This window comes from Leucopleurus acutus (assembly GCF_964270905.1).
Source record: "Leucopleurus acutus genome assembly, chromosome: 18".
NCBI classification, from domain to species: domain Eukaryota; kingdom Metazoa; phylum Chordata; class Mammalia; order Artiodactyla; family Delphinidae; genus Leucopleurus; species Leucopleurus acutus.
This window is the reverse complement of record NC_139160.1, coordinates 4,335,293-4,355,951: the sequence shown is the minus strand read 5'-3', so window position 1 is coordinate 4,355,951 and position 20,659 is coordinate 4,335,293. Positions and strand designations below refer to the sequence as shown.

Below are 20,659 nucleotides of genomic sequence, written 5' to 3'. Positions count from 1 at the left end.
AAGTCATTTTATAGTGTCTTGGTATCCATATAATCAGACACTCAGTACATTTGGGACTGCAGAATATACTTTATATTTGAGCCTACACCTGTTTTCTATTTCTCTGTTGCACATGAAAGTTTATTCTGATTCACGTTACTAATCCAGGAACCCCAGAGATGCTTTCACCGGGAACTGCCTTCCTTCCCTGTTTTGACCAGCCAGACAAAACCAGCTACTTAAATAAACTTTTTTTAAGGTAAATGGAACCTGGGAGATCTAGACTGTAAAATAATCCCAGTCACTCCCAAAAGCCTCATTCTAGAGTAAAGGGGGAAAAATCGCTAGTAAAATGGATGAAAGTACAAATCACTTATTGAATGAAGGTCTTATATGCAAAACATACAAAGAACTCTCAAAACTCAATAATAAAACTATCCAATTAAAAACATGAGCAAAATATATGAACAGACACTTCACAGAAGACAGACAGACGGCAAATAAGCACCTCAAGGACATTTCACACCATCAGTCATTAACCATGAAGGAGATGCAGATTAAACCACAAGGAGACAGCACTGCACACCTATGAGAATGGCTGAAGGCAAAACCACTGACCACACCAAACATCGGTAAGAATGTAGAGAAACCGGAACTCTCTGCTGAAGGGGATGTAAAACAACCCAATCGCTTTGGAAAACAGTCTGGCAGTTTCTTAAAAAGTTAAACGTGCACTTATCAGAATGACCCTAGGAACCATTCCACTCCTGGGAATTTATGCAGAAGAAATAAAAGCATATGCCCAGGGACTTCCCTGGTGGTACAGTGGTTAAGACTCCCAGCTCCCAATGCAGAGAGCCTGGGTTTGATCCCTGGTCAGGGAACTAGATCCCACAGGCATGCCGCAACTAAGGAGCCCGCCTGCCGCCACTAAGACCCAGCACAACCAAATAAATTAATTAATTAAAAAAGAAAAAAAAGCACATGCCCACACAAAGACCCGTACATGAATGTTCATACAGCTTGATTTGCAAAAGCCAAAAACAACCCAAAAGAGAAACGACCCCAAAACCCATCAACGGGTGAGTGGATAAACAAACTGCACTTTTTTTTTTTTTTTTTCGGTACGCGGGCTTCTCACTGTTGTGGCCTCTCACGTTGCGGAGCACAGGCTCGGCTCACGGGCCCAGCCGCTCCGCGGCATGTGGGATCCTCCCAGACCGGGGCACGAACCCGCGTCCCCTGCATCGGCAGGCGGACTCTCTACCACTGCGCCACCAGGGAAGCCCAACAAACTGCACTTCTTAGCAACAACGTGGAACGAATTACTGATACGGGAAACAACAAGGATGAATCTCGGATGGTTATGCTGAACAAAGGCCAGACCAAAAAAGAGTACACACTGTAGGGTTCCTCCTATGTAACTATGATACTGTGATTTATAATAACAAATACGTATTTTGTCTTCATCACCACTAATGGCACAGAGCTCCTAAAACTCTTAGAATTTCCTAAGTGATAAGAGCTATAAAGGGGTCTTTTGACACAAACCAACCCCTTTGAACAACACTTGCATATGTTAATGAAGTGACTTCCGGACCTTCCCTAAGGATGGGGGCTGGTTGCCAGGGGAACCAACCCAGTGATTAGAAGGTTGGAATTTTCAGTCCCACCCCCAGACCTCTGGGGAAAGGAGAGGGGCTGGAAACCATGTTCAGTCACCCACCGCCAATGATCTAACGAATCGTGCCTGTCACGAAGCCTCCAGAAACCCCCCAAAAGGATGGGGTTCAAGAGCTTCTAGGCTGGTGAACCGGATGCATCCACATGCCAGAAGGGTGGTGCACCCCAAACTCACGGGGTTCTGTGTCTCATCATCGAGCCGCTCACTCATATCCCTGAAGGCCCTTCGCAACAGCCTGGTCGTCCATCCAGTGGGTAAACTGGTTTCCTGAGTTCTCTGCACCATCAGGCTCAGACGGGGTCACGGGAACCTTGGATCTACAGCCACTCGGCCAGGAGTGCAGGTAACAAAGGAAGCTGGGGGGCTTGGCTGGGGGGATCTTGTGGGACAGGCCCTTCACCTGTGGGATGGGTGCTCTCTCCACCAGATAAACGTCAGAACCAAGTTGAACTGCAAGCCACCTGGCCGGTGTCACCAAACTGCTTGCCGTGGGGACACTACACGCCTGGTGTCAGAGTGAAGAAGCAGGAGACACACAGAGGACTGCTTTTCCTTTACAGTAACATTCTGGAAACGCACACCAATCTCACGACAGAGAGCAGATCCGTGCTTGCCTGGAGGTGCGGGAGAGACGGTGCGGGGGGGGGGGGGGGGGGGGAGGGGGACAAAGGCCAGAGGAACCTTCCACGGGCGACAGCGTGCGCGCTCACGGCTGTGTGCACAGGTCAGAACTCACCAGACTGCACCTTTCAAACATGCATCATTTACTGTTGGCCAGTTACGCCTTATTGAACGAAGGTCTTATATGCAAAACATACAAAGAACTCTCAAAACTCAATAATAAAACTATCCAATTAGTTCAAAAACTGGATCCGTGGGGTTGGATAAGAGATAAGAGCAGAATACAAATTGGGAGATGCCTGGAAAATTATTTCATATTTAGATTTTGACACGATGGTCAGAGAGAAAGAATTACTGTGAGCCACAGACACGGGACGAAAGACCACGACAGAAAAAAACAGAAAAAGATAAATTTAGCAACTCGTCAGGCGCCACAGTTAATGGCTCGATGAATACAGCAAACAGAAATGCTAACTCACTTCCTAGGAAAAGTTTTCCTCCTACAGAGTTCCATCCTCCAGAGTGGATGTGTCCCTGCTCCACAGTCAGGGAGCGGGCAGTGCAAACAGTGAGCACAGACAGCCGTCCTGAAAGGGGCCTGGCCCTGGCACAGCAGCCGAGCAAGCCAGACCAGCGAGCAGAACCCAAGTTCTTCAGGCGCTCAAGCCCACTACACCCCAGTCCTCACCTCCAAGACGGAAGCAACGCCTGCCTGCTCCCCTCCGAGGGCTCCGATGAGACCTCTGACGACATGGTACACCAAGGCCACAAAGAGCGTAAAGTGGATCCCAAACCCCAGATGCTACCCCTGTGAAGGAATCAGTGCTTACCTGACACGTTAGAAAACGAACTCTGCCTCCCTTTTCCCGTTAGCTGGACAAGGAGGGGAAGAATGGTTTAGCAGCACCACAATCAGGCTGTGATCACACTGTGATGCGTAGGAAAGGCTCATAAGCTGCTCAACGCGATGTTATTGTCACTATTTATGACCCACACTAAGTATCTGTTACATGAATGCCCTTTTAAATAAAACTAAAATTGTCAGCTTCTTATTCAAAGTACAATAAACATATGACCCATGGACACTTTATAAACACAACATTAAACTGAGTGAACACTGCGTTGTTTTCATAACATGAAACACATGAATAAACCCTCAGAAGCTAAAACCATCCAGAGTGGCTTTAGCGCTTGTGAGGGTGAATTGATCTCAGAGAATCTTCAGGGACTCAGACTCTACCTGTATGACCTATGACCTCAAGGTTTAATTCTCAAAAGCCTCTAGTTTTTGCTTCCATTTACTTGACCATAAATTGAAAGTCTTCTCGAAGATTAGGCAGCATCTCCTCTTTTTGTTACGAAAGATGCAGCACTTATTTTTCTCTGCCCTACTCTTTTGCACCAATTACTTGAGAACAACGTTCACCAAACAAATTAATGAAGCAAATCCAAAATGCGTTAAAAATAAATGTAAGCTCCTAGAGGAAACAACAAATTATAAGATACAAAATTAGATCATTTACCAAGTGTGTAAGCTCCTAGAGGAAACAACAAATTATAAGATACAAAATTAGATCATTTACCAAGTGTGTAAGCTCCTAGAGGAAACAACAAATTATAAGATACAAAATTAGATCATTTACCAAGTGTGTAAGCTCCTAGAGGAAACAACAAATTATAAGATACAAAATTAGATCATTTACCAAGTGTGTAAGCTCCTAGAGGAAACAACAAATTATAAGATACAAAATTAGATCATTTACCAAGTGTGTAAGCTCCTAGAGGAAACAACAAATTATAAGATACAAAATTAGATCATTTACCAAGTGTGTAAGCTCCTAGAGGAAACAACAAATTATAAGATACAAAATTAGATCATTTACCAAGTGTGTAAGCTCCTAGAGGAAACAACAAATTATAAGATATAAAATTAGATCATTTACCAAGTGTGTAAGCTCCTAGAGGAAACAACAAATTATAAGATATAAAATTAGATCATTTTCCAAGTGTGTAAGCTCCTAGAGGAAACAACAAATTATAAGATACAAAATTAGATCATTTTCCAAGTGTGTAAGCTCCTAGAGGAAACAACAAATTATAAGATACAAAATTAGATCATTTTCCAAGTGTGTAAGCTCCTAGAGGAAACAACAAATTATAAGATACAAAATTAGATCATTTACCAAGTGTGTAAGCTCCTAGAGGAAACAACAAATTATAAGATACAAAATTAGATCATTTTCCAAGTGTGTAAAGAAAACACTAACAGCAGAGCCTGAAATATCCACTTGGACCATATGGAGCTTCCACTTTTGTTGGTCAAAAATAGCCAAACGTTGGCAACTCATACGAACGACATCCTGAAATAAGGTCAAAATAGCAGAAAAGCTGTAGAACCTACCAACTGTTCCCTAGCAGACACGCTACAGATCTTGAGTCTGTATTTTTAGAAGCCAAAAGCATCCTGGTGGCAATATTTTTGGCAACTAGAAGCTGTGTTCATGAAAGATAGTTAAGATAAACTGAATGGTTATTTTAGTTAACCACTCCCAACTGTTGGCACTATGCAAGTACCAGAGAAATACTAGTAAGATATCTAACATTTGCAACACTTGGTCTCAAAACATCAAGCCTGGCACCCTAACGGCTTCATTCTTCTCAACACAGTCCAACAGGTGAACCGTGACCATTCGGGGTTTCTAGTTCACCTTATAGAAAATCAACCAAAGAAACAAAATCATAAAGCTAACGATGGTAACCCCGTTACAGGTGATAAATGGGAACATTTTACATACCTGAGCATTTTATTATATACGTTATGTCATTTACACCCCACTACAACCTTATGGGTTGGCACTGCCCTCGCTTAACAGATAAAGAACTCAGGGCTCAAAAATTAACTTATCCAAAGTGACATGATTCATAAGTAGAAGAACTTAAACTCAAAACCAGTTCTGCCACATGCCGTGGAGCGGCTGGGCCCGTGAGCCGTGGCCGCTGAGCCTGCACGTCCGGAGCTTGTGCTCCGCAACGGGAGAGGCCACAACAGTGAGAGGCCCGCGTACCGCAAAAAAAAAAAAAAAAAAAGTTCTGGTGGGTGCCAAAGTCTTATGATGTTTCTGCAACTAAGACCCTCTACCAGCATCACCATCTGAGGATCCACGGTCTCTCAGATGCTCTGAGGAATATTTTCAATGTTTTCAGCAGCTTATCAAGATTATTATCCTCCTTTTACAGATAAGGGAAATGAGGATCAAGGATTTACGTGGATTTTGCTCGAAAGCTTAATTAAGCCTCTATGTTTTTAGCATTTGGACCCAAGATCTTCCATAACTTCTAAACCTACACTCCTCCTCTGTGCTATACCAAGTACCGAGCACCAAGTGACAGGGCCGGTAACATGTAACGAAATGCACACAATTATTAAATTTGTTTAAGATTTGTAAGTATTCTACTTAGGCTGAAAAACAATTTCATTGCAAGAGACTTAGAAATGATTCCGGTAAAACCACCCAGAGGTGCTGTCCTGTCATAATTCTCCCAGACAACTGGGACCACGACTCAAGATTCCCTCAGCCCCACGCTGCCAACCACCGCAAAAATGAGTAAGTACTTGGAAATTACATAGCAGCCATTAAAAGGCACAATATGTGTCTTATATTATTACACAAAACACGTCTGTATAGTCTAAGAACTGTTAACTCCTCCAAAGTTAAGTGAGGGTTGTAACAGATTTAACAAATAACGTTGTTTGCCCTCACAAAATTTTAGAGGACATCTTTATATTGTTTCAGGTAGCCTTTTTCTTTAACTTAAAAAACAAAAGCTATTTAATGAAGTTTAAACCAATGTGTAACTTTTAAATACTACATGTGGCTTGCCAGTTATATCAACGGAAAGAAGATGCTGAAATAAGACTCTCACAGTAGATTATGCTGACTTTTAAAACTTTAAAGAACAGTAATTTAAACCCACAAGTGATATAAATGTTGCCTTGCTTTTATGATTTTCAGATCATGACCACAGAACCCAAAATGTAGTAGATTTTATGTGCTGGCATTCAACAGCTATTCCCCAACTCCTGCTCTCCCTTCTATATCACAGAGGCTGGCAGGCTAAACCAACATTTCTCAGGCCCCTTGCTAGGGGAGTTCTAAATTTGCTTTTGCTTCTTTCCCTAACCATATGCCTTTTATTTCTTTTTCCTGCTTTATTGCACTGGCTAGGACAATTCTGAATAGGAACGTTGAGTGACTAGCCTTGCTCCTAATGTCAGGCAAAAGCATTCAGTCTTTCACCAGTAATTGTAATATCAGCTGTAGCTTCTTCATAGACAGCTTTTATCAAGTTCAGGAAGCTCCCTTCTACTCCAACTGTTTTGAGAGTTTCCTTCTGTTCTTAGTTTTCTGAGTTTTTAATCATGACCGGATGATGAATATTGTTAAATGCTTTTTCTACATCTATTGAGTTGATCATAGGGGTTTTAAAACTTCTGTTGTTTAGTTTGTTGATATTGTGAATTATTCCTGCATTTCTGGAATAAATGGTCCTTGGGCATGATATATTACCCTTTCTATATAAACTGTATTTAATTTGTTAATATTTTGTGGAGAAATATCCGTTTTTTGTATCAGAGTAATACTGACCTCATAAAATAGTGTTCCTTTCCTTCTGTTTTCTGAAGGGTTTGTATATAATTGGTATTATTTCTTTCTTAATAGGTTGGCAGAATTCACCAATGAGACCATGTGGGCTCAGAGCTTTCTTTTGGGGACAATTTTTAACTACAAATTCAATTTCTTTAATGAAGAGCTATACAAGTTACCCATTTCTTTTTTTTTTAAGATTTTTTGATGCGGACCATTTTTAAAGTCTTCATTGGATTTGTTACAATATTGCTTCTGTTTTATGTCTTGGCCTTTTGGCTTGCGAGGCACATGGGATCTTAGCTCTCCAACCAGGATCAAACCCGCACCCCCTACATTGGAAGGCAAAGTTCTTAACCACTGGACCGCCAGGCAAGTCCCTATCCATTTCTTCTTGAGTGAGGTTTGGTAGGTTGTATCTTTGATGGAATTTGTCCATTTATCTAAGTTATCATATGTATTAAGTGGCTCATAATATTTCCTTATCTTCCTATTAATATCTGTAGGATCTAGATTGATGGTCTCTCTTTTCTAATATTAGAAATTTTTGCCTCTTCTCTCTCTTTTTCCTGATCACTATGACTACAGGTTTTATGGATCTCATCAAAGAAACAGCTTTTGGTTTCACTGATTTTTCTCCTATTTCTTTTTCCTGTTTTTTTATTTCATTGTTTTCTGCCCTTATCTTTATTATTTTCTTCCTCTGCTTGTTCTGGGTTTAATGTGCTCTTTGCCTTCTAGTTTCTCTTTTTTTTAATTTATTTTTTTGAAGTATAGTTGATTTACAATGTTGTGTTAATTTCTGCTGTACAGCAAAGTGATACAGTTATAAATATATATATTCTTTTTCATATTCTTTTCCATTATGGTTTATTACAGAATATTGAATCTAGTTCCCTGCCTTCTAATTTATTTTCTTTTCTAACATCTTTATTGGAGTATAATTGATTTACAATGGTGTGTTAGTTTCTGCTGTATAACAAGGTGAATCAGTTATACATATACATACATCCCCATATCTCCTCCCTCTTGCGTCTCCCTCTAACCCTCCCTATCCCACCCTCTAGGTGGATATAAAGCACTGAGCTGATAAAGTAAAAGTTCATATTATTGTTTCAAAACTTCTGTTTTCTAATGTAAGCCTTTAACACTATAAATTTCCCTTTGAAGTACTGCTTTAGGCACATCCCATAAATCTTGATATGTTATATTTTCATTCAAGATATTTTCTGATTTCCCTTGTGACTTCCCCTTTGACCCGTGGGATCTTTATAATGTGATATTTAATTTCAAAATATTTGGTGATTTCCCAAACATCTGATACTGATTTCTAGCTTAATTCTGCTGTGGTCAAAGAATTCAGACATACTCCTGGAAAATGGGAATCAACATCAGTTTTTTGATAGGAAGTTACTGGAGTGCTATGGCCAAGGTCAAGGTGAGGCAGGATTAGAGGTCAAGGCTTCTGGCGTGCCCCACACACAGATATCAAGAGTAATACGTTCTCTCTCCATACCAACTCAGAACCAAGACTTGTTATTCTCCCTCTACCCTTAATGCAAAAAAGGACAATTCCCCAAACATCAAGTGATTTTTTTCACTCTGTAAAGCAGGCAAGACAGACGGCAGAATTTTGTACAGAAGGAAAGTGAGGTTCCAAGCAGGACCTGCCTTCCTAGTACACCATCCTCGTTACTCTTGAGGCATTCCTCAAAGATAGGGAAATACAGGTCATTTAAACCCGTAAATAATTCAAAACCTCATTTGAGCCACTGTTGGGATCACCACTTCACTTCAGAGTGAGTTACAGTAACACCTGAGGAGGTTTAAGTTTTATCATCTTGGCTTCTCATACCCACTCGTTATTAACAAGATCCAAAAAATAATGAACTGGTTAAACCTCAGGAAACAGAAAGTAAATGGGCAAGATATATAGGGGGGGGGAAATGAGACCCCAGTTTAATGAGCCAAAAACTGCATGTCCATACTTGTTCACGTAAAAATTAATAGGAAATGAATATATCAAATTATAGTTTTTCTCTTTCAACCTCTCACTGTTGATTAGGACCAAAAGCTCTAAAATATTATCTGCTGTTAATATTTATATATTAAAATATATTGATATTTTAATATTTTGAAACACTAACATATTTTATCCTACTCCATTTCAAATTCAAATTCTAAACTATAATGTTATAGAAATTAAATGGCTTTAAGGGTAAAAGGCACACAGTCTTACCGTGTAACTGTTGACTTATGGGTTGCAGAAATGTCCCTCAGGTAGCATCACCACTTTGGCTCAGATATCAGTAGTAACAGCAATGAAAATTAAAACTAAGAAGAAAGAAAAAAAAAATATTAAATACCGGCAAGCAAAATGCATTCACGTCTCCAAGAAAGTCTTAAATTCAAATTTCACATTCCAATAATTTCGTCAAGGGAGCTCTAGTCCCAGAACTAGTTCTTTTTAAGTTAGTTTAAGCAGGGAGCTAGTAAGGAATGTGAATTCCGGTATAATTCCCACTCTCTATCCTGGAATAAGCTCTGAAATTAACTTCAAGGTATCTAGTAAATAACAGCCGAAGGGAAGAAAAACAGAAAAGCCCCGTATACCACAGGTCTATCCATCTGAACTGCTCACACACATTTTAGGTCTGTGACCGCCCACAATTAACTGAATACAGATCATTTGCATAAGAACTCAAGTCAATAAAAATCTTGGTGATCACTTCACAAATATTTTAATAGTACATGTGGGGATAAAACAGTAACGACGACTTAAAACCTGCTGAACTGACCCTAGAAGGTGTTTCCAGGATAACTGATATTAACAGCAAGCCTACAGAGTTATCTGAAGATAGACACTGTTTGTGGTACCAAAAATATAATACAGTTTCCTACCCAAATAGAGTTACCATTCACTTAGGAGAATACATTTAAGAAACATGTAGAGAACAAGCATTCGTTCATTCGGCAAAACATTTCTAAGCATCCTGCGTAAGCTGGCCCGCCTTTAAACCCTGCAGACACAAAAATGACTGAGAAAACGCCTGCTCACGAAAGAACTGAGTCTTGCAAGGGTGACTGATGCGCGTAGATAATTATAATACAACACGGTAGATTCAGGAAAGAGCAGGGCAGCCCAGAAGTGGGCTGGGGTATAGCAAAAGCTTCGTGGGAGGTCAAGGAGGGGTGGGGGGAGGGGGAAAGGCCGTGCAGGCCCTGGAAAGGAGGGGGTGTGATCTCCGTAGGAAAGGAAAGCAACTTGAAGTCTAGAAGGGACTGTCTGGCTGTGCGTGAATTGTATGTGGGCCAGTGGATAACGAGAACGTCCACAGTTAAGACTGTCACCATCCTTTTGAAAGTGTGAAAAAAAATAGAAAGGTCATTCGATAATACTACACATGTCCTCCTAGTTTGCTCAGTTAAAATTAAAAGCAGCACATGATTTTCTCTCCCTTCCTTCGGAGCGGCTGGACAGCACTTGATGATGCAAAATGTAAAAGTGACTTTTTCCCGTCGTTTGCATAACTGATCATCCTATTTCCAAATACAGAGAAGCATCCCTGGGCTTTAGATTATCCAGGCCAAATTTCACCTGAACCAGATCACCTTATTTGCATGATTTTGAAAGCAACCAGCACTATGTGACTATACAACTAACTGTACCTAAGGGCAATCCAAACGTGTGTGCCCTGGACGCCCCTCTACATTCGCAATCATGTGTTAACTCTTCCTTTGGGAAACACAACTATGAATTTTCCCATTTGTGTGAAAGGCTATGGAAGTAGAATTTTGTTACTAGTTACCACTTGGTGAATGCCTTACTGAGGACTAAGCAGAGCGCTGAGTCACCTATGATTAACGTAATCTTCACAAGGCAGGACGGAAAAGTGTTGCCGGCCATCAAGCTAGCAGCCGCTGCAGCTGCCCTGATGGTGCACCCTGAGGGGATTCAGGACGGAGAAAAATAGGATACTGGTCCTAGATAGTTAAGATGCACATCTAAGGAAGAATTTCAAAGAGCCCAGACTCTTGCATCTTCCCATACATAGAAAGACACTAAAATCATTAACTTGAGATGTTTGGGTTTTGTGATCGGCAGTCATCTTTAGACGTTCCACTACGTGCCCCCACCCCCCCACCCCCCCAACCCACCACCACCACCACCACCACCACCACCACCACCCCCGCCAGCAAAAACTCCTATCCTGGCTCCCTCCTCACCTCTTTGGAATACTTCCTCAGAGTATCTGAGAGGCTGTCTCCCGGGCTATAGCCCTCACTCAGTAAATTCCCAAATAAAACATAACTCGAAGCATTTAGCTTGTGGGATTTTCTTCAGTCAACACAGGTAACATCTCCATTAAAAAGTGAGGAAATTGAGGATCGGAAGGTGACTTGCCCCGGCCGACACAGCTTGGAAGAGGCAGAGCCACGACAGGGCTGTCTGGCCACCGTCACTGTTCTTAATTACTGTATCAGATGGCCTCCTCTGGACGTGCATACGTGCATTTTTCTTTCCTACTGAGCTGATAACCCGTCTAACCTAAGTCAGGAACCACGAAGGTCTTGAAGAGTTAACTGGACTCTGTGAATGTGCTGCCTTACTTTACAGGGGAAAAGCGTACGTTGAACTCCTCTGAAGGTACAGGTTAAGGTTATTAAGTGTGAAACGCAGCACCTCTACTAAGAGGTGTTGCATTAGCACAGGGAAACACATTTATATGAAGCACCAGGATTTACATGGTTTCTGTCGCTGGTTAAGCCCTGGCCATGGTGCTGAACATGCCACTCCGGCTGCACCTGGGAGCACAGCCACCCTCAACTTCCTGCCAACTGGCTTGCATCTGTGATGCTCCCCTGCCACGAACGCCTCTCCTCGTGTGGCTTCCGTGCATCCAAATTGGCTCCAGTCTTTACAGCACAACCTGGGAAGCCTCCTCCACCCACCGTTCCTCCCTCTATCAGTTTAATAAACACTTGCCTGCTGTGGTGATGTGTCGGGCTTCGTGTGCCCCGACCCTGGACAGCCAAAACCCAACCCTGCACCCCCAAGAACCTCTTGATCCCCCAGAAGAAAGGCTGTATCAACAAGGAATCGGTATTCAATGTGACAACTGTGTGTGCGTGGTATCGAGAGCGGGGGGGGGGAGGGGCAGGGGGCAGCCAGGGTGGGGGGCGGGCAGGGAGGCTTCACAGCTCTGGTAACACTGTGGCCTTAATTCAGATGACAGATGACCCAGACCTACAATAAGATGGGAGAATTTATGAATGGGCACTGAGTGCTAGAGCGGATGGGCACCGAGGGGTCTCGCGGGTGGAGCCCAGGAGCAGAGGCGGGAATGCCAGGCTCAGCCCCCCGCAGTGATGGGCGTGTTCCACACGTGGACGCCGGCCCATGTGGTGGGCCCAATCACAGAGAGCACTCGACCGACCACTTTACCTGTGCCAAGTGTGACTGAGGGACTGAGTTTTCCATTTTCTTTCTTTTTAATTAATATTGATTTGAAGAGCAATACGTGGCTAGTGGCTACGGGACTGAACAGTGCAGCTCTTAACATTGCAGACTCGAGATTCTGAGCTGAGGGGTTGTCACCAGACCTGGGAAAAGGATCCCCAAGAGAAAGGGACGCGGACACGCAAATATTCGTTGAATAGACGGACGAACAGGCCAACGGACAGAGTAACAAAGTGGGTGGTCTTAAAGGGTTCCTCCCTTTAAAATCCCATCAAGAGGTGCGTGTCCTCGCCATTCAGGTCTTGAGTGATGCCCTCAACATGGCAGCATCCACATGTACTCATGCTGGCTCCAGGTCGCAGCCTCCTCCTTAAAACACTACTGCTACCTTACAATTCCCTGCACTACGAATTCCTCATACTCTGAAGAAAGCAAAAGAGAGACAGAGAAAAGGGGGGAAAAGGAAAAGCTATTATTTCTGAAACCATAATTTAGAAAATAATCATAGATTAAAGATAATCAATGAAGCCAGGATAAACTGCTATCTAGTAAAATATGTTATTTTCTAAAAACATGAAAGGAAGCAGGGAGGGGAGAGGAGTAGCAGCTTTACCATGAGGTCAGGTAATTTCAAATACATTACAGACCCTTCAGCTCCTAAGCAGTTCAGCTGACATTTGGTCTACACTCTTCTGTACTCTGATGAGAGAAAAGACTGAATTTACTCATGAAATACCTTATTTTGTTCTAGAGAGCATTTTAAAAGGTCAATGATAATAAAGTTTTTCCTAGGAATATGCCCTTTCCTCTTAGTTACCTACAACATCCAAAGTCAACATGAAAGAAAGAACTCTGTGACATGAAAACATTTAACCTGAGAACAGGTTGCGTCTAAGTAACTCACTGGTAATCTGCCAATATTATCCTAATCTGATTGTATTAGGATTTGTTTACTATTTTGGTCCTTGCCATCTCACCTAAGCTTCTGAATTCCAGTTGTCCAGAAATGTGAAGCCGCGTACACACAACACACACACGTGGTCCAGGATAGCAGTTTCTGCACTGCATTCCAGGGCCACCTTCTTCACCAGGCTCAGATTCTAAGTTCCTCTCCATCCAGGAGGTCGCGTCATCAACGTTCTTCACTATGCACAGAGCAAGCTCTACTTACAAGACTGTGAGACACTCTGCAACGTGCAGACTCCATTATCTTCAGAGAAACACTCATCAGCACGTCTAACAGGAATGTTTTCAGCCAGAAGCGTGTCTAACAACACGACAAAACAGCAACCTCTGTGCTGCCTTGCTCGGCCTCTCAGTCGGCTATCTGAGCTTCAATTCCCACGGCTAGAATTGCCCTGCATCACTTAGATCAGAGCCACAAGGAACACACGTAGCTGGCCCCGCAGTTCACCTCAACGCGTAAGTGAGCTCTTACGTAGGAGGGATGAGGAGTAAGACACGGTCCTGGTGCCCAGAGAGCTTTACCTGCTGAGGAAGGGTGTCTGTGTGTGTGTGTGCGCGTGTGTGCCCGTAAAACAAGCAGCAGTAGGAATGCTGCTGTACACACAACACAGCAACAACGCCAGTCGACACTGGCTTAACACCTACATATAAGCCCCTTCCCAGCTAGGGACACATTCAGTTAACAATTAATAAAACCACATTCATTATTCTATGAGGGTGCAAATGAAAAATTCTCCCAGTTTTTTTTTTTTGCGGTACGCAGGCCTCTCACTGCTGTGGCCTCTCCCGTCGCGGAGCACAGGCCCCGGACGCGCAGGCTCAGCGGCCATGGCTCACGGGCCCAACTGCTCCGCGGCACGTGGGATCTTCCCGGACCGGGGCACGAACCCGCGTCCCCTGCATCGGCAGGCGGACTCTCAACCACTGTGCCACCAGGGAAGCCCTAATTCCCCCAGTTTTAAGTAATTTGTTCATTTAAAAAGTGTGTACCACAGACCTAAATACTAGTGTCATAAAACAATAGTTTCTTCCCCTTAACCTGACGAACAGTAACTACCTAGTGAAATAGGAAGACAAAATGATCAATTCTTGATATAACATGGCTGTGCAGAGAGCCACAGCTGGCCCATACCTCCGGGCTAACGGTCCCCGGCCAGAGAATCGAATAACGCAGATCAAGATCTGGGCCACATCCACCGCCCATGATCCGTTCAGACACTTAGTTGCTTTCTACAATACAGGAGCAACGCAGCCATGAATCAGGCAGCAGGGACACGACATACAGAAAGACAGCACACTGAGGTCCGAAAGTGCCAAGTGGCAAGAGAGATTGTGCACAGCGTCGTGGGAGGAAAGGACCAATGCCGGCTTCAATAAACAAGACTTATAACGTGCGTGCGGAGCAAAGCGACACCGAGAGACTGATTCCTGTCCTCTGAAACGCACAGAGGATGCGAGGTTAACATAAAGACAAGTGCCACCTCACCACCTAAACATGAAGACATCACGAGGGCCCAAAAGTTCCCAGGTCCAGAGCTTGCTCATAAAGTACAGCGTGTACTGCCTGCCTGGGCAGTTACAGGATACGCACAGGCCAGAGCTGTAAGGGCCCAGGGATCCACCCGCCATCCAGTGCGGACTCCCCCCTGCCCCATCCCTGGCTGCTTCTCGTGAACACTGTTCAGGGAGAGGAATGTGTAACCTCTCCTTGGGAACCCAAGCTCTGTATTCGGTTAAAGCCTGTATCTTTAACACTTCAAACCAATGCTCTCTGTTCTGCCCTCTGAAACCAGAGAATCTACGAAAGCCTTCCACTCTGCAAGCTTCCAAGGGTCTGAAGGCACTCTGGCCTTTCCCAGTGCTCCAGTCTGCCCTTCACAGACGCAGGGACAGCAGGGGAGCCGAGGGAAGCAGCACACCCTCTGTTAACGCGGCCAATCGGCCTGTTCCATCGGCTTTACCTTGGGGTCCCTGACACCGCCGCCCTGCCCCCACAGGGACAGGCCAATTCCTGGGCAGGGTCTGCAAGCTTCCCTCCCATCACTCCTCCCCACACTGCCTTCATGCACACACCCTCCACACCTGCATCTCCCCACACCTGCATCTCCCCACACCTGCATCTCTCCACACCTGCATCTCCCCACACCTGCATCTCCCCACACCTGCATCTCCCCTCCCCACACCTGCATCTCCCCACACCTGCATCTCCCCACACCTGCATCTCCCCTCCCCACACTTGCATCTCCCCACACCTGCATCTCCCCTCCCCACACGTGCATCTCCCCACACCTGCCCTCCTGCCCTCTACCTTCTGACCAGCGAGGGGTCACTTCCACCGCAAAGCTCTGCTCAGCTGCCAGCAGAGTCCACCCCCTCCTCTGTGCCCACCAAGTCAGCCAGGCGACACAGGATGCCATGGTGCAGTGGGCTCTCAAGCCAGGATTCAGCTCAAACTGGCCTCCCACTTACGCCCTCTAAGGCAGGTTATTTAAGCTTAAATTCCCCGAAATACAACGAGAGCGAGAATCAAAGGAGTGATCCCTGGGACAAGCCCGGCCTCACACGTGGTAACAAGCCCCTGAGAACATCCATCACTGACCCGGCACCACTACTGCCTGTTGCCCGGGCACTGTGACGGCCCCCAGCGTGGGAAGAGGGTCACCCACGTCCTTATACCCGCAGGGCTTCACACAGAAAGGAGCTCCGAAGCCTCCTGAACAGTGTTGAGTCCAGAACAAAACAAACAGTGAATCAATAAACGAGCACACAAAAGCCTAAAAGCAAGATGACTGAAGAAGCCCAGATTTAGTTCTGGTCTTACCCGTTTGCCTGGTTACCATCACTGCAATACAAGTACCGCGCTGCCGCGAGATCAAAGAACTCAGAAGCGGAAAAGGTTCGGAAATTCACAGTAAACCATCAGTTTTCAAAGCAAGAGTGCATTTTCTAGTATTGTGTCGCTTCTGCCTACCTATGACTGTTAAGCTTTTATAAAAAATATATATATATATTTTAACACTCACCGCAGAGAGGTCTGGCCCTGCGCCACCAACGGAGTCCTAAAACTGCACTCTTCACTATCAAAGACCTTTCTCATCTTCTTTTTTTTTAATTCCCGGCTCAATGTTCGGCACACAAGCAACACTCAAAAAACATCTGTCAAATGAGTGAACTTTCTCAAATGATTCGGTTAAAAAAATCATCATGCATCTTCGTGACCTACTTCAACCAGTAGTGTCCTGTGACCTGGTGCTGGCCCTGTGGTCACCATTTCAAGGGCTGCGCTCCGCCCAGGGAAACAGCAGGAGAATTGGGGTCAACAGAACACCACTTTCAGGGCAACCAAACAGTTAACGAGCTTTTGCGGAATGGGCATAAAAAGATAAAATAATAATAACTTGCACAGGATAAAAATAAGGCTTCCAGCTTGAAGAAAGATTGCTGACTGGGAGCAAGTTTTCAGAAAGCTGTTCAGCAACATTATGGAACAATCCACAACCACTAAACACAACTGTGGAGCGGGACCAACCGGCAGCAGCACGCCGTTTGCTTTCGCAATATTCACAGGCAGCTGGAGAACGGAAAAAACAAAGGAGCGGCAGGACGGATGCAGGAGACAGAGGGACAGAACTGACCATCGGGGAGGGATGGAGGACAGGAAAACAGGGGGAGGCCTAGGGACCCCTGAATAGTTGCTCCAGAGTCCCGCAGATGACAGCTACAACAAGCTTACCCGTTAAGACATCCCTTCTTGGAAACGGGACACTGTGTCCTTGGCCGAGGTCCTGGCACCCTTCCTGTTGCTTGTGACCCCACAGGGATGAGAAGCCAACGATTCCGGAGCCGGGGGGGGGGGGGGGGGGGGCGGGTGGCCGAGGATAATAGTCTAAACCCTGAAACAGGTCCAACTCAAGTAAAAAGATTTTCTTGCCTAAACGATGTTATATTTTTCTCTGCTTTAATTACTGAATCCTGTAACTGGAATTTCACCACTGATTCAAAGAGATGCTAAAAATAGTCTGTTCTAGAATGAGGAATGAGAAGCATCGTGTAATTTTGCTACTAAATGGACTCCTGTTTTTTTCACAGCTCAGTAACTTACTCTTCAAATATATTTCCTCTTTTTATTAACCAAAAATGTAAAGCACTTCAGATGCATATTAAACATTAATTTTCAACACTAATTATGTATTTATAAGTTTATAAGTAAAAACTCAGACATACACCAACCTTACTTAAAAACAGTCTCTTTGACTCTCTTCCTCAACACCTAATCATGACCTTCATTAAACACCTCTGACTGCAAGAATACAGTCTCATTTCCATATGATGAATGAACAGAGCTGTGATCCAACAGGCTCCCGCTGCAAATGGCAAATTATTAGTAACACCTCCCATTTGAATCCACGGTGCCGTTTACAAAGGGTTTTCACGTAAATCATCTCGTTTAATCTCTACAACAACCCTGCCACAAACAAGCAAGGCAGAAATGACTTTAACCAGCTTACAACTGAGGAAGCAGGCTCTGAGAGTGAAACAGCTTGTAAAGGGGGGACAAGCCCTCACCTACGTCCTGCTCACGCTAAGTCCCACCTCGTATTCCAAACTCAGCCCCTCCTAAGACTCACACAATTCCCATCCTCCAAGTCCAACAGAACTCAGGTGACTCCCAACTCTCCTTTCCACTGAGGCTTACCTCCAATGCACAGGCTCTGTCTTCTCAACTCAACCAGAAGCCCTGGAGGGTAAAAATGGAATCTCACGTTTCGTCGTACTGTCTAGAATGATAGCACACACATCACAGGGATACACTGAATTACTGTCATGATGCCACCAATCAGAGAGTCATCGAGGAGACCAAGGTCTAACTTCAGCACCCCAACGATGGCATGACTCTTGGCTTGGGCCCACCTTCCTAGCTGCAACTAGGTTAGAAAATCCTGGAAGTCGGTCCCAGGCCATCGTAAATAAATGTAAAAGAGGTTCCCTTAGCAATGACTGAAGTTGCCTTACATCTTCAACTGGTTTGAGTCTTTGCTGCTCCCCCACACCCGTAAACGGCCCCTGGATTCTGACTCTGTGTTGGTTCCTGAGCACCCGGGAACGGGACCCACTGGGTGTCTCCATGGGGTCTATTCGCTTGATGTGCCCCGCCTTGACTCCCATATTCACCTGGCTTCTGTTCCCGCCAGGACCCACAGCTTGAACTTCCAGGCCCCACTTGGTTCTCCCGACCCTGGCTTCCCAGCCCACCCTCACATCAACCACAGTCGGCCCGTACGGGGACCTGCAGAGCTTCTACAACTGACCGAGAGAGGGTCCAGTCTACTTTTTTTATCTTCAGTTTATACCTGGAGTTCTGCATGTCCACAACTCCTTCAAGAGAAGGACAGACGTAACACAGGTACCAGAGCAGTCACTCTGACTCCCCCCCCCCCCCCAGTGACACAATGTCCTTCCCTCCTCAACCTCAGACTGAACAATGTAACAACCTCCTAAAATACCATACAGTCAGCAATCAACATGCTGTCAGATACCAAATAGATCATAACCAAATCAGGATTACTGTTTAGTTTCATTAAATATGCTGAATCTTAAATTTGGACCAAAAATTATTACATAAATATACAAAAATACTTAGGAAATCTGCACGTTATCAGATGGAAACAGCAGATGTAAGTGCCGCAGAGCAGACGGTTGGGTTTTTTTCCGATCACCATGACGATTTTTACATATTCCAGAATCAAAATCTATTTCAAAGCTTTCTGTGTAATATTAAACCTGACATAAAGATTACACAAGCAATTCAACAAGTAACATCAGTTATTTTTCTCCCTGAGCAAAGTATAGTAGCAGCCGCTGTAACAAATGGGTCCATAAACTTCCCCCCACAGGGGACCTGTGCGTTCAAACAAGACTGACACACGCAGCTGTCGCATTCAAGTCTCCCGAGCCCCCAGTCATACCTTGCCATGGCTGCGTCTGGGGTGTGGGAGCTGAATGGCTCGGCGCACACAGTGAGAAGGAAGAACACGGCCCACGAGAGGAGACAGAACAAGGGGAATGATTACCGCCCAGAAAGGAAGGCAAAATTTCAGTCGTCTGTGGAGAGTAACTCATCACCACTGAATAAACAGGAAAAGGGAAGGACTGAGAATCACTCCCCCACCTCCAACCTTAATCTGTCTCAAAAGGGAGCAGAGGGCTTTCCTGGTGGCGCAGCAGTTGAGAGTCCGCCTGCCGATGCAGGGGACACGGGTTCGTGCCCCGGTCCGGGAAGATCCCACGTGCCGCGGAGCGGCTGGGCCCGTGAGCCATGGCCGCTGAGCCTGCGCGTCCGGAGCCTGTGCTCCGCAACGGGAGAGGCCCGTGTACCGCAAAAAAAAAAAGGAAAGAAAAAAACTAACAAACAAAAAAAAGGGAGCAGAGCAGGGGAGAGCAGGTCGCGATGGAAAGACAATAATTACACGCTTGGAGGTGGAGAACTGACGTGCAGGGGACCTCCAGATCACCAGTGAACGCAGAGCTGAGGCTGGAAGGAGAAGTCACAAGCCTCCAGCACTGCTGTAATTGAGGGAATGGAACAGAGACACAACAGATGGCAAGGCCAAGGGGAATGAACACGAGATGGGGAGAAAATGGCATCAGAGACCAAATTCCAGGGAAAAGGGGCTCTCCTAAAATGTCAGTGGGGGCATAAATTGTGACACTTTTGTTGTCAGTATGTGTTAAGAGCCTTAAATTATTTAAATTATTTAAACTACTAATTCTTCAGCAATATATCCTAAAGGAATAAACACAAATATGGGCAAAGATTTATACATGAAGTTGTTCCCCCCTTAGTGTTACTTGTGATAACAAAACACAAGAGCAACTAAATATGCCAAACAAAAGAATTAATTTAAAGTAAATTATGCTAGATCTATAAAATAAATTATTATGCAATACCTACGTTGCATTTTAGAAGACTTTTAAATTATGTGATAAAAGTCTTATGACATGAGATCACATGTGAAAGCATACAGAATAGTATATACAGTATTTACTTATGCAAGAATTATTTGTTGAATACCTTCTATGTACTAGCACCTAGGTACTGGGGAGAAAATGCAATAAAAGAAATAAGTCCTTATTTTTGTGGAGCATGGATTCTACTGGTAAGTGTCCCAGAAAGGGTAAATAAATAAATCTGCAAGAGAACCTCACAGGAAATAAATGCTAACAAGGCAAACATAACAGGTGATGTAAAAAGAATACTATCAACTATAAAAAGTACCTGAAATTGACTTAAAATAAATAAAC

General features: G+C 44.4%; 1 protein-coding gene across 1 annotated transcript in view; it reads right to left on the bottom strand.

Moving 5' to 3' along the window:
* WASF3 (WASP family member 3) overlaps window positions 1–9,461 on the bottom strand; it is a gene marked incomplete at its 3' end in the record, with an annotated part of 54,736 nt that extends 45,275 nt beyond the window's left edge. Inside the window, exon 1 of the mRNA XM_082859357.1 lies at window positions 9,170–9,461. The remainder of the gene's footprint in view (window positions 1–9,169) is intronic.
* Window positions 9,462–20,659: the final 11,198 nt, after the last annotated feature.